The 18,731-nt window shown below is 38.6% G+C and overlaps 1 protein-coding gene across 7 annotated transcripts in view; it reads right to left on the minus strand.

Moving 5' to 3' along the window:
- The window catches only part of SEMA6A (semaphorin 6A), a 173,904-nt gene extending 155,724 nt beyond the window's left edge, over nucleotides 1–18,180 (minus strand). For 2 of the 7 annotated variants that reach the window (XM_039366997.1, XM_039366998.1), the window contains exon 1: nucleotides 15,789–16,381. The gene's annotated coding sequence lies outside the window, so the exon portion shown is untranslated. Of the gene's footprint in view, nucleotides 1–13,705; nucleotides 14,167–14,345; nucleotides 14,959–15,788; nucleotides 16,382–16,966 lie in introns of those variants that run through there. The other 5 variants (XM_039366999.1, XM_039366996.1, XM_039366991.1 and 2 more) reach the window with 5 other exon arrangements.
- Nucleotides 18,181–18,731: the final 551 nt, after the last annotated feature.

Consider the following 18,731-nt stretch of genomic DNA (forward strand, 5'->3'; position numbering starts at 1 on the left):
AGCCATCACACATAATGGTTTAAATCCTTGCAACTGATCTCATAAACACTATAATGTTCATCGTTCTCTTCCTATAAAAGGCACACTAATTTCCAGCACTATGACACATATAAAAAAGCTACTTGGAGATAATTCTTTTTTCTGTCACCAACAATTACTTGTGTTAGTGCTATTTATATTTTTGCAAATGTTGTCACCTTCAGCACTTCTCCCACAAGAACAGATAAAAATAACGTTTTGTAAAATATTTGGCAAATACACTTTTAAACCACTTGTAAAGGTGAAATAATACGGCTTGAGACCGGGAATGCAGTTTCATTTATAAAAAGTTTTGCTGCTTTAATAAACAAAATCTAAACAAATCCCTTCTTTGATAGAGGTTTATGATTTTTTTCAGGATATTTGTCTCTTTCTGGTTCACCAAATTTCCCTATCTCCTCTGTTAAATGAATTTATAACTTCCCCTTTTATTGGGAAATCATATACTCTTCTAAACTGGGTGGTATGAAAATGGTATTTTGAGCAAGGCAAAGGAGAAACAGGAAGGGTAACATTACTAACCTTTCCTTTTCCTTCCCGGAGTTCTATATCCAAAGCAAGTAATCCAAAGGTCTGTGAATAATCCCAATCTTCAGAATGCACTTGGGTTACTTAATAATGGAAACTGGAAATGCACTTGTTTGTAGAAGGAAAAAAAACACAACCTATTCCAGTTAGAGTAAGGAGATAACTTGGCAAAATGTCTTGGTTTTATGTGCCAATCAAGGTGAAAGGTTGGGACGACAACATTACATGTTTCTTCTAAGGAAATAAAAGCAGTGCTGAACTTCTGTTCATTAAAATAAAAAGGAAACACCTTGAAAATAATAAAATTATTGCAAAAGTTTACATAACAGTGTTTTGCTGTTGCTAGAAAAAAAAAATCTTTCAACCCTTACAATGAAAAACACAAACCTGGTATAATTTTAAACTTAGCTTTAGGCAAAAATAGTGATTATGACAGAAATACTGAATTTTCTGCTATAAATTTGCAATTTGACAAATGTAGATTATAGATTGTAGATTCCCTTTCATGGTATTTCTTCCCCTCTTGCCAGAATTATTTTACATACAGAACTACCAAGAGGAACACTTTTTCAGTTGATTCGTAAATTGCTTCCCTATAGTAGTTCCATTAATACAATATCACCATGGCAAATTTGAGTTTAGGAACACAATATGTAAAGGTTCCCTTTTCCTCTTTAAATGTCATAATAATAAGACAAAAAGTGGCTTCAAAATTATTTTACATTTTACTTAGCTAAAATTAAAGCTGTTTCCTCCCTTTGTTCAAATTCATAAAATGGGAAAAAGTGTGATTGTATTTCTATTAAAAATCAGTCTTATCCAGACAATCCTTCTGGAATTATGTTCCAGTCATTTTTCTAGAAAAGAGAGCCATAAATATTAAATCAAATTTTGAGAAGCAAAAAGTTCACCAGTACTTCCGGAGGCACTACATCAGACGGGAACTAATAGATGTATGGATCAAAATTTGACGACAGAACTATAGGCAAATCCCCAATTGGATCTCATCACTAGAAATGTACATACACCCAAGGTTTATTCAGTTGGGGAAAGTAATAACCTATAAAAACATACTAGACGAGAAAGGAGAATTAAAATCGAGGAAGAATCTCCAAGATGCAGGGATAGAATTAGAATGGTGGGCATACCTCCAACTACAAGCAAGATAAAAAAGAGTGGGGTATAAAGATAGAACCGACAGAGCTAGATAAAATTTTATTAGGTCCTGAGGATAAAATGATTAAAAAAATATATCATTTTCTTTTAGATCAGACAATGTATGAAGAACAGGTTAAGGAGACCATGTTAATTTGGAGTAGGGATTTTGGTTTCAGTATTGACCTGCATATTTGGCAAGAACTGTGGGAAAGGAATAGAAAACTCACCTTAGCTACCTCATATAAGGAAAATCTTTACAAGATGTTTTATAGATGGCATTTCCCACCTGTAAGGTTAGCCAAAATGGGTTCAAACATCTCACCCCTATGCTAGAAATATAAAACAGCAATAGGTTCATATTACCATATGTGGTGGGAATGCCCAAAGACATGAAACTGGTTGAGGGGTGTATTAACACTGGACTTAGAGTTAAAACCTGAACTCTTCTTGTTGGGACTAACGACAGAAAAATACGACAAGGGAACAATCTACCTGTTGCTACACATCCTGACTGCAGCTAAGCTTGCTTTTGCGCAAAAATGGAAGAGCAAGGAAATTCCCACAGAGGAAGAGTTAATACATAAAATATTAGCATGTGCGGAAATGGACAGACTCACAATGATATTAAAAGACAAATGTGGATCAGTTTATTATGAAACCTGGGATAAATTTTACCGCTGGAGGAATTTGAAGAGGATGGTCGGGATTAAAGATGAATGTTAAGATAGAAATATATGTTATTTTAGAACAAGTATTGTATATAAAACTTAGATGTATATGTAGAGATGAAGAATTGATTGTAAAAAATGGAATAATCTGATAAGAATGTATATACTGGAATGTCACATTAAATCCAATGTTTGTTTGTTTTTAACTGTATTATAAATAAAATTTGTATATAAAAAATATTAAATCAAATTTATTGAGTTTATTTATCATTTACATGGTTGAATGAGTCTAAAGTGCAAAGGTTTGTGGGAAGTCAGCCTCCCAGATAAGGAAATATTAAAAGGGCAGAAAAATATATTTTCTCAAAGGATTTTAAAGAGACAGAAAAGAATGCCCAGTTTTCTTAATAGTCCCAAGCGTCCCTTCCCCCAAGCAGAAACAGTTCTGTAGAAATGCAGATATAAACAATCCAGGAAGGTTGAAGGCCCCCAACTAGAAGCTTAGGAAGACAAAGACACCTAAAATCTACATATCCCATCCAAACTCTAAGACAGGACATGATAGGATTAACCCACAGATGTCGAAGGGCACACTCAGACTCAGGTCAAAGTTCATGCCACAGGAACAACTCAAACAAAAGGCTCTAGAGGGTATAAAAACCAACTCCCTACACATGCTTGCTCTCTTTTCTTCTGGAGCCATCTTTCTGTCTGGCTCTCCTCTTCAATACACTGCAACCTTCTTTCTAAAGCAGTCGCCGTGTTGTTTATTCCCTGCTTGGACTGAACCATGATAAAGACTTTTCCTTCAACAGTTTATTACTTGTAAGAAGTAAACACTTAATTTATTCTTTTCACTACTGTTAGATGAATGCAAACAGTGTTTTAAAATAATTAACTACTTAATTTATTAAGAAAAGTTATTTCTCAAATTGTAAATAAACTTCTTTATATTGTTTCTGTTACAGTTACATATCCAACTTAAATGCAGAAATGATACAATCTTTGTCAGGAATAATGAAGCCATATTCTCAAAATAAGCCAATGAGTACTAGGGCACTCTCCATCATGCTCAGACTTTTAACAGCATTTTATTACTCATTTACCTAGATTGCTCAGAGAGCTCCCTTCACATACACACACACACACACACACACACACACCAAAAACTTCCCACACAATTTTTATTGCAGAAAACAAGCATAGAATCAGAAATTGTTCAGTATAAAGAGATAGTTGCCTTGTTTTTAATACATGAATAAGATACTATTTAAATTAAGTCAAAACAACAATTTTTGAATAATTGCCCTACAGAAAGCAATTTTCAGCCTGTGATATAACTTTAACTTATTACCACTTGGCCTTTGAAGCAAACTAGCCCAAGAATACCTACGATATGTATATACTTTTTAGAACTGAGCATCTAACAACTGCTTTTATTAACAAATGTGTGCTCAAGAACAATGGTTCCCTAAAGCAGAGGTCCCCAACCTTTTGGGCACCAGGGATTAGTTCCATGGAGAGAGGTTTTTCCGCGGACCGGAGGGTGGTTTTGTGTGCTGCCTGCATCCCGTGGATGGGGCTTTGTTTGTTTGTGCGGACTGGTTGCTGGCATGCTGCAGTTCGGTACTGGTCCACGGACCAGGGGTTGGGGACCTCTGTCCTACAGGCAAAAATATTTCTTCAATCTAAACCTCTTATGATGGTAAACAGTGCCAAGTTCTGGAAACAGAAAAACTTGATGAACTTCGTCTGGATGGACAACAAGAAATAAAGCAAGAAACAGTTAAAATACCATTTTAAAATTAGTATTAAAATACTATATATATATATATATATATATATATATATATATATATATATATATATATATATATATATATATAGTATTGTACTAAAGGTGATGGATGGGTAGTAATACAGAGAGTCCTCATTTACAACCATTCATTTGGTGACCATCTGAAGTTACAACAGCATTGAAAAAAGCGACTTGACTATTTTTCACACTTACGACTGTTGCAGCATCCCCTTGGTCACATGATCAAAATTCAGATGCTTGGCAACTGGTTTATATTTATAACAGTTGCTGTGTCCCAGAAGCACATGACCACCTTTTGTGACCTTCTGACAAGCAAAGTCAATGGGAAGACAGAGTCACTACCTTGTTACTACCTTAATAACTGCAATGATTCACTTAACAATTCTGACAAAAAACTCACAATTGTCTCACTTAGTAACAAAAATTTGGGGCTCAATTGTGGTTGTAAGTCGAAAACTACCTGTATAGCCTGAGATACTTATGTTTCAGAGACAGAATCTCTTATATTGACCATTCTCTCATATGCTGCTTCAAGTTTCAACTCTATACAAAATGTGAAGCAGGCTTTTACAATAATTGATAAAAGCTGTGCAATAAATTCCCTTCTATAAGATCTACAATTAATTTTAATTGCATTTTTGAGGCACTACAAAATCTTATCTTTCATTTGTTTTAGGATTGAACTAGTTAGTTGTTTGGTCCCCAAGCCCCGGTCCGGTATTAGGCCGCGGTATGCCAACAACTGGTCCGCACAAACAAGCAAAGCCCCATCTCTGGGGTGCAGGCAGCACACAAAACCACACACTGTCCGGTCCACAGAAAAACCTTTCTCCACGGAACTGGTCCCTGGTGCCCAAAAGGTTGGGGAACTCTGGTTTAGACTGTTTATTCAGGTACAGATTAGATTTGCTATTTTCAACTTGATATGGGGCCCTTTGGTTTTAATAAATAAAAATGTTTAATTTTTTTCAGACTTTCAGTAATTACAAATGTGAATGGGAGTTTCCAAGTCCCATAGCACAATATAATTGTATTCATGCAAAGTTACAGTATAACTATTTGTCAGATTTTGATCTTTTGGATAATATATAGTTAGATGCAAACCTATTCATACCTTCATCTCAACTGAGGGGAAAGCAAATCCTTTACTTTGTACCAGAGAAAATTATATACAACTTTCAAACAATATTACAATTCACACAGAGTTCATACAGTTTTAAGATTCAATCTTATACACAACTGATACATCGCGATTTTATTGAATTAACTGGGGTAATTTCAGATTAGGCATTAAATCAACTATGCAGAAGTTCAGATTAAAACACAAAGAGGTGCTTTGGAGCACATAGAGATGCATATATTAACTGAATTTCTTTAAAACAGCTACATCTTTTTTGGGTATTGTAAAGCTGCTATGCAATTCCAGGAAAACATATATTTAGTTTACTCAGTTGCTTATAGGTATTAAATACATGCTCCTGCACATCCTGAAGCAGCTTTCCACATTCTCATCTGAAATTCTGCACAGCTTTAACATATAGGAATACATTTTTAATATTTATTATGCAGAAAAAAGAAAATGAAGCCTACTTATAATAGCCAGTCAAATTTTGTTTGCAGAATTTCCATGTGTTAAAACTTATAATGGCTCCTAGAACATAAAAAAGTAAAAGTCCAACTTTAACAACATTAGAGAAATTCAAGTGAACACTTCCTGTCCTGCTGTTTCTATCTTCATAGCTAGTCTCTCCCATATAATTTTCAACCAACCAAAATTACCTCTATTGCTGAAATTCAGTGAGGAAAAATGAACTCACAGGGAGAATTGGTAGAAGAAAGTAGTAAGTATAATTATGCATCCTTCAAAAGCATTCATCCCCTTTTTGTGTTAAAACAGGATGCCATCAACTACTTTGAACTACCTTGTACTACATGGTGGTAATGGATGGCTCACCATATATTGCTGAATGGCAGTCACTTTCCCTCATTATTGCCTATGATGTCAAGGTGTGATAGGAATTGGAGTTCAGCAGAATCAGGCATGACAGCATAGTGTGCCAACCCTGCTGGGCATGAATGCTATTATTCAAAGTGCAGTCCCAAGATCTATAGCACTAGCACTTAGTACTTAACCTTATATACTACTTCATAGAGCTTTACAACCCTCTCTAAGCAGTTAACAGAATCAGGGTATTGACCCAACAATCTGGGTCCTCATTTTACTGACCTCGGAAGGATGGAAAGTTGAGTTAACTTTGAGCTGGTCAGAATTGAACAACTGGCAGTCAGCAGAATTAGCCTGCAATACTGTATTTTAACCACTACACTACCCCAGCACTTTAATATTGCTAATCAGGATTTCTTTAAAAATTAAATGAAATTTTATAAATGGATTTAAGCTAAATCAAGAATTTTTAATTATTTTAAAAGGTGCAAGAATTATTATTTTGGGATTATCTCTCCAGATTGATCTTCCTATATCTAAAACACTATTTGCTTTATAAGAGTGTCAAAGCTTCAGGTAGCTTATAAACTGGAAATGAATGTGCAGAAAGTATGAAAAGATGGATGGACCAAAAGATGTTTCCAATTAATGTAATATCTTGAGGTGTCAGAAGTTCAGTTTTCTTTCAACTTTGACAAATGAAACAGCCACAGATGCCAGCCAAATGTTCTTTGCTGTGGGAAAATAGTTCAAGTGAGCTTAAAATTTGCCGTATCAAATGATGATGACCTATCATGGTAAATAGGCATAAAACCTTCTGAAATAAATTATCGAGCTCACCTGGTAAGCCCAAGTTTATGCAAATATTCATTAACATCCCTGATTTAAGAGGAAAAAAAAGTCTTTCCTTTTCTTGAAGTCCAGGAAAGCAACCATTACTCTCTGAACTGATAAGAAGCAAATCCTGAAGTAAATATCAGCTGGCTGTGCACATAACAAGGTCCAGAGAGACATATCCAGAAGTTGCCTCTTTTAATCCAATGCTGAATTATGTTAGAATATGTTTTCTGTACTTTCAGAGCCACAAAACAGCCAGAACTGCAAGGCTTGCAAGTCTTAGTATCTCTTCAGCCTTTCCCAAGGCACCCCAACACTATCAGAGGCACTGAAACTATGGCAACTGAATAAGAAAACAGCTTCCATGATTAATAGATGAAGAGGCCAAGGACAGTGTCAAGCCAAACTATAATTTAAGAAAGGCAGAGGAATTAGCATAGATTCCTGTCAAACTGGCACTAAGCAGATGATTTTGAAAGCTATCAATAAAAAGTGGCTATTTACAGATATATGATTAAGTTATAACAAATTATGTGCTTCCTTATTTCTCTCTTCCTTAGAAGATGCCTTCTGTGCAAATGTTTCGAAAGGCATGATCAAGACTCAAGCAGTAAAGAGATACAGAGTTTTATGAAATGTGATATTTGGAGGGGAAAATTGAGATTTCTGATGCCAAGGTATAACCTTTAATTATTTTATTACAAAGACAAAAACAATACTTTCCCTTACAGTAGCTGCAAAACAGTGTTCATTTTAATTGCTGGAAAGTTTTATGTCATGCCCACCAGCAATCATGGATTATGTATAGAACAAATCGTGTTTTTAAAGGACATAATCAATACGATAATCGCAATTTCACCCTATAAAATATTATATCCTTGACCCAGACTGGCTGAATCCCTGCAATAAAAGTATCAGGCTTTTTTTTTTATCCTGTTCCCTTTGAAGTATTTGGTTTCCGCTGAAGGCAGGCAAAATCAAAATCCATAGCATGGTTTTCCAATCTTTTGGCTTGCCTAGACGCACTGAGTGAAAAGAAAATGTCTTAGGTTGCATATAAAATATATAATATACTTAATGTATATAAATCGCGTAGTAATGTTAAATGTTTATGAACTTATGGGATGGCATTGGACACGCCTAATCTATAGGGTGATGGTTGCACATAGATACAAAGATAAACTCCTTAAAATAAGGCTGGATGAGTCTCCAGACTGACATGCACATAGAAATAAAAATACCACACCTTTCTATAGATTCCTTCCTACACAGCTTTTGCTTTGTAGCTATAAAACAGAACTGGGAAGACCAACATATTCAGTGTGAATTCCAAGTCACTGCACCGAAACCGTGTATATAGCAATAGTTACTATTAAAAATACTCTTAGAAGAAAAGGTCAGTAATGAATTCAGTGAGTTACCATATGTCTCTTCTCTTGAGATTCAGCAACTGTCAGTTCTGTTTATAGCTGGTTTATTATTTTCCATTTCTTGTTCAGTATGCACACAGTTAGTTTTGGATTTTGTTTTAAATAGACCATGGGTTGAGGGGTGGGGAAGGAGAAATTACATTATTCAGTATACCAAACAAAAACATACTGGGGGTGATAAAACTCCATGTGAAATTGTTTCAAGATTTCAAGAAAATTAAATTGTTGTGCTATTTCCCAGCAAACTGATATGTTATGGGTCTGTCAAGAAGAGTTCAAAAGTGCTTAAGATACTTCTGATTAAACTTTAGCTTGAGTTAAGTTTAAAATAGGAAAACTGACTATTGAGAAATTTCATTTCTGATTATTTTACATGTATTTGCTAATACATAATGTCTCCATATACTTAACTATATATATATCTACATTATCTTGCTTCCAAAATCCTGCTCTGGTTCTTAATTTAACATTAGTAGCTTTTATGCTCCATGCCAAGTTTTCTAGATTGTATATACATGGAAGCATGTACTACTATCCTCTGACAATCTGAATATCTCAAAGGCTTTATTTTCAGTTTTTCACAGCAAGATTCAGAAGCCCAGGATAACATCAGATGTCCTGACATTATCTGAGTTGTGACTGCTTCTATTAAGAGTTCCCCAAATGCTTTTTCGTTAAACATGAGCACTACATATCTGGTATGCAGTTATTAGTAAAAAAAATTAAGCCAGTGTTTTAATTTAGTGACAGACTGAACCTGTTACAATGCTACCCCAAAGGTGGAGTTTAAATAATTATTATTTAATAATTATTAATTATTAAGAAAAATATTTTGCAATTATTTTGCATGTAATTCAGCAGAGACATCTTGTTCTCTAAGGTGCTAACTGTACTATACATTCCACTAAGACTCTATTAATAAATACACTAAACTAGTTCAATAACCCAATGGAAAATTACAATCATCTGGAATGAATGAATTAAAAAAGTCAATAATTTTTTTAAACTGAGGATTCCACAAATCTGCCTCTGTTTTTCCATACTGGGATTATTAGACTTGCAGTATTAGAAACCCACCAAGAAAATTGAGATATGAATTCATTGTTTGAAACTAAATTCCTGATCATATGATTAAGAACTGCTGACCTTTCTTCCAGCACAATTTACAAAGTTCTTGGATTTAAGCCAATTGAGCATCAGTGAAATTGACGGTATAATTATTCAGCTTAAATCCAGTTAGTTTACTGGATTACTTTATGAAGAGTAAGATAATCAACCAATTAGATAAATCCAGTTATATAAACAATGTTACTGGTATCAAATAATCAAAATTTGACATATTTGTTCAAAGCCAATTTCTAAAAAAAAGAAACTAAGTCTTTATCATGAAACATTTTCAGATTGACAAAGCAATGCATCTATGGCTTTTTGTCTTCATTGTTGACACAAAGATGCACTAAAATCATGTCCTATGAGGGCATATTATCAAGCAAAAGAAATTTCACACAGTTGAGGTTAATGCCAAAAATAGTCAAAAATAATCTTTAAAGTTCATACTACAATAATGAATGTATGGTTGCTCTAAAAGCTCACCAAATTCATTTAAACTTGGTGCTAATCACTTAGGGAAATTACTCAACCCTATAAAACTATTCATTCTGCAAGGTGTCATATAGATAATTAGTAAGGATCTGTTGAGTTTAGGCTTCATAGATAGAGGTGAAAAATTAGCTAAAGAGTAGCCAAGTAAGTCTTGAACAGAAAATGTGTTAACTTTAAGAACAGTGAAACAGGATTATAGGTTAGAATCCAGAAGGCTACAGGTTCTAGTGTTATAAATCTGATTCCTGTTGTTAATAATCATGTTGTAACCATAGGTTAAAATAGCAGCTGCAAATCCACAGGCAGCTGTATCTTTGTCAGGTGAATTGATCGCAGCATATCTCTTACCTATCTTTGCTTTGAAATGTAATTAGTTAATTACTGAAAGCATTTCACGACCTGCTAATTAAAGACATTGCAGAAGAAAGACTAGCTTCTAACTTGTTCTGCTGGTATAGAGAAAATGTTGGCAAAGATGAAAATCAAGAGACAGATTGACAACTGAGGAGGTGACCAATGTAGTAGTAGTAGTAGTAATAATAATAATAATAATAATAATAATAATAATAATAATAATAATAATAATAATAATGATAATAACGACGACGATGATGATGATAAAGTTGGAAGGGACCTTGGAGGTCATCTAGTCCAACCCCCTGATCAGGCAGGAAACCCTATACCATTTTGGACACTTTCTATTCTGTTAGGTTAGGGTTTTTTTGTCTCTTACAGACTGACCTACATGTTAAACATACTCTAGGAAATAGTCTTTGCTTTGACATATGCTGGGTAGTTCCATGAAACAGTTTGAAGTCACAGTGAGTACAATATTCCATATTCTGAAAAGATTATCAATATTCTAAATTACTTAAATTCAGGGGAGCTTAGTTTCTATAAAGTAGAAGTAGATAACAAGTAACTAAGATACATGCTAATTTATAGTCCAAAGAAACAAATGGCCTGCAACTTTATTAAGACAATTTTAATTGCTTTCACTTTAAACACTAAGCCATAATTTGTTGAGCAAGCTACAACATCAGGTTCATACATACCATAATAAGTCATAATGAATGATTTACACATCACGCTAAACTGAAAATATATTATAGCTTATTGTAATGTGTGAAGCAGGGATTCTAGACATCCCTTACTGGTTCACAGTAGCATACTTTTTAAATATTAATCAAGGTCACAGAATCCAGAGTTATCCTTGTGTTTCCTCCGGGACATGACCCTCACGGCCTATTTCACTGCTCTAAGCAGGTAAGAGATGCTGGGGAAAACCAAGAGTTTCCTATTCCTGCTCTAAACCTTGAATTTTGTAAACTATGTTTTATTTCATGCATTCGATTTCACTGATTTCAATGTAGCCATTCTCCTATTCATAGGATTGTTCAATCTCACATGTTTTAGCCTTTGAAAGATTAAACCCATCACTTATTATCTGTCTTGAAGGTAATGCATTACTTTTGTTTTGAATTTATCTTTTGTTTCTGTCCATATTAATTTTTCAAGAATTTAGAATATAATACATTCAAAATTCCAATATTATACTAAACTTATCCTTTTAACTTTTCAGACTAAGTAGTACTTGTTTACGGAATTGTGGCATAATACGGAATTTATGTGTGGCATAACAGTATATTTTTGTCAGTAGGCAGGATGTAATATATCTATTAGGGGAGTTCAAATGAATTTCTTTTATATCCTTCAGTGTAGGAAACAATGTGATTGCCTTCCTGTTGCATTTATGTAAGATTCTTCCTACTCTTGCTGAAGTAACAGCTTTCTCCCTTCCTTTCCCAGAGAAGCAAATAACTTTACGACTGCCCACTTCCTTTTAATGAACAGTTTTCTTTTGAATTTATCACAGGCCATTAATTTGACCTTTTAAAAAAAATCAATTAAAGCAGGTCCTTGCCCTTAACTCCTACTGCCTTTTTTTTCTTCAGAATTTAACAGGCATAACTTCAACTATTCCAATTATATAGTCTGTTAGTATTAAAACAGCTGGAGATTCTTGGTAGACCTGTTCTTTATTCCTCTGCTGCCAGTTATTTCCCACTCAGGAACAGTGGATTAGAACATAAAGTACATCTCTTTAATCATTAGGAAAAAAATAAACATTTTTTTATGATGGAAAGCATGAGCAACATATGTGGACATTAGGTTCTTTTTACACATGGTTCAGATCTTCTTTGATTTGTTGCATAAAACAATGGAACCAACTATCTTCTATTATATTTCCTTCCCCGCCCTTCATATTTTAGTTTTTACTGGCAGGATGTTCTCTCCTCAATAGCCTATATGTATTAAGCTATTTTGGAAGAGATTTTCATAAATAAAAAACAGTAAGGAACAATGGTCTGTATGTTACTTTTTTAATCGTTACCCAGAAGACCATGAATTTTGATTTGAAGCTTTCCTAGGAGCAATCAATGTTCCAATTAAAAATATTCTATTTGTAGAAAAATATCACTTAAAAGTATTCCTCATACATATGTTTACATGTCTGTGTGTACACACACACATACACAAACACATCTAATTAATTTTTTAAAAAAACATTGTAAAGATTTATAGATTCATATTTTTCTGGTTCATTGTCAGATTGTGGTAATCAGAAGGATTCTTTTCTACCGAAAGCTATAAATGTAGGAACGCAAACTCCACAGTGCTTTCACAAAGACAAATAATAACAACATAAAAGGATACTAGCTAGAGAGAGAATGTTGCCATTTTAATTTTAGGTCAATATTTAATCTTGGTTCTGAAATATTTGGCATAGTTACTTCTGTTTAACAGAAATTACATAGTACTTGCAGTTACTTTCAAGATATGTTTATAATTTATAATAATTTATAAATTTATAATTACCTAAAGTCCATTTTGCTCTTACAATGTTGTGCATAACCAAATATTGATCCCTGCTAACAATATTTAAACTGATGATTAATTTGGCATAGATCTGGATCTTTTCAAATACAATTATAAGTATCCACTAATTTTTCCTAGCAAAAAAGATGGATTGATTTATAAAATCATGAATACATGTGAGGAAACAACAATACCAAACCCACAACTTAATTACTTAATCCTATAGATTTTTACTTCTCTTTTGAATGAAACTTTTCCAAAACAATATTCTGTACAAAACAAGGAACTCTACAAACGTATTTTCCTATGTAAGAAACCCAAACTTTTCAGTAAAACTTTCTGATAATATCCAAATGCACTTCTTAGATCTGAAATCCACACCATTTACTGTATTTGGGTTATGGAATGATCCAGCAGCCATTCTTAATCCCACTCTGTTCATCCCAAAGGGATCCCCCCCCCAATGCCCAAGTTCCTTTCCATTTCTCCAAAAGACCAGCAGCCAGGGAAAACAATTCACAGGGGATTGAAACCTCCCACTTTTACTCATGCAAAATCACAACTGGACCATTTAATACACAAAACTTTCAATTAAAAACTGTTTATACTGACATAACACACAAACACAACCTAAATTCTTCCCAACAGCACCATCTTCTGCCCTCAGCATCAATTTCGTCTCCTACTGGCTTAAGATAGTTGCTGGTATGATGGGCAGCTTTCTTTGAATCTAGGTAGCTTTGGAAAAAAATGTGAGGGCAGTTAAAATTGCACTTTCCCCAGTACATTGGTTACTTACTTCCATTTATCCTTTTTCCTTAAGACTTTTGATGCAGCCCAGTCTTTTATTAAGGAGAAGGGGGAATCACAACTCTGCCCCCCAATTCCTTAGTGTATTATGTTCGCTTGTGGAATTCAAGGGAGAACAAACCTATGAGGTTCACAGTTGCACAGGAAAGCTTTTTGTTTTGTTTTGTTTTCTGTTCTGGGTTTCCTGTTCACTGGTGTCCAATGATCAGTTTGACCAATTGTTCCAGGGGTCACGGAAAGTCATGCTGCATATGCTTAAAGACACACCCTTTGTTATTATAATTCCAAATGATGTTCCAAAAATCAGTACAGTGACTGAGTAGAGTCTGTTTCTTGTATTGCTGATAAACTTCTGTTTCTGTTAAACCAATCTTAAAGTAGCTGAATGCAAGGTGCATTTATACATACACATGCAGATATTCACACACACACACACACACACACACACACACACAGGGACCCCTCCCTCTCTGCCTTTAGATCAGCCTGCTCAGTCTACTGAATATTCACACAAACTAAACAAGGACATTCCTTTCCCAGAGGCCCACTTTGCAATTGTTGCTTTCTCCGGCATCGCCTCCTTTACTTCTTTCTCATAACTGTGCCCTTTCCCCAACCCCATTCATTACCTGAGCACCGAAATATCTCTTCTATGCTCCTCGTTTCCATTCTTTGTCCAATGGAAGGAGCTCCTAATCACCTCGAATCACACCTCCTTCCACTGTTCGCCTCTCCCTCCTCCTAAGTTACCCTGCCCACACCAGTCAGAGGGATCCTGGAGCCGCTGAGCCGCCCAAATAACTCTTCTGCCTCCAGACGCACAGCTGCGAAACCCTCCGCTTTGGGACTTCGGGTGGGCGGTGGGAGGGGGGGACGGCGGCGGTATGGAGATGCGAACGAAACGTGAGCCCCGCCTCACATCCAGTCTACACTTTCCAAGGCAGGAAGTAAGCCAACATGTGGCCCAATAACCCAATTAACTCTCCCTTAAGCGGAGTTCGCGGAGCGTGTGCGTCTGCGCGAATGACAACAGGAGCCCAGCCGGGCGACCCCCTTTTGCCCCAGCGACAGAGCGAGGGAAGGAAGGGTGGCAGCAAGAGCCCTGCACTGCGCGAGAGCTGACAGGCGCTGAGGAACTGCCAGGCATTCCCTTCCCTTGACACATCCAACTAAATACCCCACTTCCATTCCCTTTGCCTCAGATTAGCCCCTTAGGTCTCCCGAGCGAAGTGGAGTGACAGCCCCTCGCACGCACCCACTCCCCCCCCCAGCTTCTCGAGGAAGAGGGTAGAGTAGCTCCGAGCTTGCGCCAACCCCAGGCTCCTGCCTTTGCAAACAAAGCCAGAAGCGGGCGGCGGCGCCAGTCGACACCAGCACCCCAGAGACCAGGGTGGGCACTAAACAGAGGGTCAAAGAAGGCTACGAGGCGTTGGCTCGGAGAAGAGGGGGCGCCTGAGCCCCAAGTTCCCCGCCTTCAGGAAAAGCAAGCCAACCTGCCCCGCAGTCGCCTTCGCCTGCCACATTGTCTCGGAGACAAAAGACTCCACGCCCAGCTAAGCCCCCCAAGGAAGCCTCGTGTCAAGGGATGGGCAGCGCCGGGCAGAAACGCGACGGCGGCTCTTCCCACCGGGAGCGCATTGTGCGCGCTCGCCGCTGCTTCCGCGGAGCAGCCTCCCCTTCCACAGCGCTCGGCCGGCCGGCGGGACAAAGTGGCCCAAAGCTGCAAAAATAGAGGGACTTCGGCGGGAGGGGGAAGGGAGAACGATCCCCGAGCAATTCCGCAACGCTGGCGGCTCGGGCAAAGAAGAGCGTGGCAACCATTCTTTTCCTCCATCCCTCCGGCAAACATAAGTCTTAAAAAGGGAGCCCAGCACGAGGGCCGGTGGGAAAAGTGGCCTCGACCTGCCTCGCCTTCCAGGATCCGCCGCTGCCGCCACTTGCTCCTCATTCTGCTGCAGCCTTGCAGGACTTCGCAAAGCTCCTCGCCGCGCAACCTCCCCCCCGACTCGCGAACAATGCCCTGCATGGATCTCTAGGCGCAGACAAACGGCATGGAAGAAGAGTGCACGTACCTCGTCGGTGCATGTATTTGGAAGCCTTAAGAAGACTAGCTGATGGAGCGTCCCATTTAGTAATCCAGTTAAGGGGATCGCTCAGCGAAACTCGATCCACTCTCCCCTTTGCAATCCTTTGTCATTATTACGTGGGGGGGGGGCTTCTTGGGGAAACGGAGAGGGGGAGAGAAGCTTAGTAGCCGTACTAGTTTGGGGAAGGCAAACGCAATGTGTTCATCTCTACTGGAGGGGGGGAGGGAGAAGGGTAGGTGCGGGGAGAAAATACAGGCTCTTCGATTACTCCTCGTCCAAATGCCACTCTGATTTCCACTCCAGTAAGTCCCTTTCCGACAGACCTGGGAAGTCCTTTCGTTGTCTTATTCTGCCCTTCCCCAAAAGTGCTCCCGGCTGGCGAAATTGCTTTGTGGAAACTCCTCCAAGGGAAGTAGCCTCGTTCGTGCGCCGGCAGGAAAGTGCGCTTTTCCCAAGCTCTCCTGGTCATTGAAATGTGTTTAGGGATGACTTCGGAGCAGCGCCACTCTCCCTCTGTGTTTCGATCTCCCCTGCCCTGCCTCTTCTCCCTGCCAGACTCCGTCCCAATACTTTCTGCCACTGGAAAGCAGCTTGGCTGGGGGTGGAGTCAAATCCCGGGCTGGATTCCGTGGAAACGGACCGGGCCAATAATTATTTCCACCTACACCCACTTCTGCGCATGAATGAGTGTATGCCGATTGGGCGACAGAGTGGGTTAGTTGTGGTGCGTGGGTGGGAGGTATGTGTGAGGTGTGGGCACTGTCAGATCTCTTTCAGAATTTGTTCACCCTACCCACCGCCACCGACAAAACAGAAACGAAAGAGTGATAAATCGGTACCTTTCTATCCCACGCTCTTAGGATAACTTTAATTGAAGATTTAAACCTCTAGGTTTTTAGAGAATAGTTTTATTTTAAACAACTGTAAAGAAGAGTTTGATTTTTTTAAAAAAATGGAAATAGTTTCCAAACAAGCCTACCGTACCGTACCGAAGATTGAAGAAATCATCCGCAAGAACAAAGCGCAAGAGGCACGTGTAAAATTAAAGCAATGGCAATCCTATCGTAAGTAGAAAACTAACTAACTCTACAATATTATATACATTAAGCATCCCACGCATGCACATGAACTGGTGTTTCCATGCCTGACAAGAGATAACTTACCAATAAGGGCGTGCAAGTCTTCACGATATAAAGATCTCTGGAATAATACTTTGGCTGACCATTTCGCATTCACCCCGATCAAGAGCTTTTGAGCTCAGAAGCATCCCTGGGACATCGGTGCGTCCGTGCGCGCGCACACTATTGAAATACATACAAGATAAATAAAATGCACAGCCATTGTTCTTAAAAGAAAAAAAAACTATTGACGAGGAAGCAGCACTACTTGTCCTAAAATAATCTTAGAAAACTGGTCCAAAGCAGTTAAAAATTAACTTTCTTCCCTTATCTGACCGTGCCGTAGTTACTCGACTTTTTTCTTGCCTGCATAAAACTTTTGGCGGCTCAACGGATGGTGTGTCAACAAAGGAGTAAAAAACGGAGGTTAACTCAAATGTGTTTGTGAAGGAGTTTGCAGAGGGAAAAGCCGTCGAAAAAGGTCTATCTGGTCCTGAAGAAATAAAACGGGCGGGGGGACAGAACTGCCGGGCTTTGCTCCTGCCCAGCGAAGGATCAGCGGACAAAACCCCAATTGAAATCGCTGAAGAAATCGAGAAGCAGTAAGGGAGACGAAAGCTTTCTGCCGCAACCTCTTCCCGTCCGGTCACGCGCACTCAAACGCTCAGAGATCATCAGTACGCAGCATACGCGTGTATTTTCAATCTACGTAACCACGAAAGTCCTACCGCCAAGGGAGAGAAATAGTAATTTTGCCTCTTGCAGTTCGTCGCTTTTGCCAGAAAGGGACGCTACACCAGTGATGCTTTAATCAATTCGACAAAAGTTTGGCGCCTACAATGACTGGTCCAACTCTTGACCGAAGCCTTAGTGCGAATGCAAATGCGGGCTGCTCTGCTTCCAGGACGTCTTTTTCCCCCATAAGGAACAGGATGGGCTCATCACGTAATGAGGAGCCGATGTGCCGGAGCGAGACCGTCTTTTGGCTAAGTTCTCGGTCTCGGGCGATACTCCTGGCGATGCTGACTAACGCGGGGTAAGCACTGTCCTCGCAGGCAAATGGCAGCGTTTATCGACGTGCCAGCCCCACTGGCCATACGCAGACAGTTGCGTGCGTGGAGAATGCTAATCAAATACGTCCCGGAATGGCCATCTCGTCGCAATCTTTTCATGGGGATCTCTGCCATATCGGTCTGGACCTTCCCACGCCTTCCTTCCCACTCCACCCCCCCATCCCTCCCCACCGTATACCCAAATCGCAGTCTAACAGCCACTGGCTGGGTTAATCCGTCTTTGCCTCGAAGCCAATCAGCCCAGCGAACAGCAGGAACAGCAGCAGCAGTAATAAATTAATCCTTCGGCAGCCCAGCCCCTCCCGCCAAGAAAACTGACTGACTGCCGCTTATCTGCTCCTTCAGAAAGTCATCTGCGCCCCTAGCGGACAAGGAGGCTCAACACAAGAGGAAAGATGCCACTTTGCCCCGCTTCCTATTCTTGTTTTCCTGTTTCCTTCCAACGTACCCCTCACTCCGCGGCTGATTTACATATTAATTGTGTCTGAAAAAGCTTATTTAATTGCCAGAATTAAGCAGAGCAAACGGATTGCTCCACGAGCGGAGCCAAATTAATTCTGGGTTTAGCTCCTTCCCTTAGAGCAACAAACAATTAAGCTGTCTTGTTTGCTTTCTATGGCTACATTTGAATGTCAGACGCATTGACTTTTTCAGAGTTAGACGGGTCTCTTCTTCTCTGTTTCTTCTTGTTCTAATTTGAATCTTACCTTTCTCAGATGCATCCGGTTGAATTGAGA

This window comes from Crotalus tigris, unplaced genomic scaffold (genome assembly GCF_016545835.1).
Source record: "Crotalus tigris isolate CLP2741 ecotype Arizona unplaced genomic scaffold, ASM1654583v1 scf7180000020518.712944, whole genome shotgun sequence".
In the NCBI taxonomy this organism is placed as follows: Eukaryota; Metazoa; Chordata; class Lepidosauria; order Squamata; family Viperidae; genus Crotalus; species Crotalus tigris.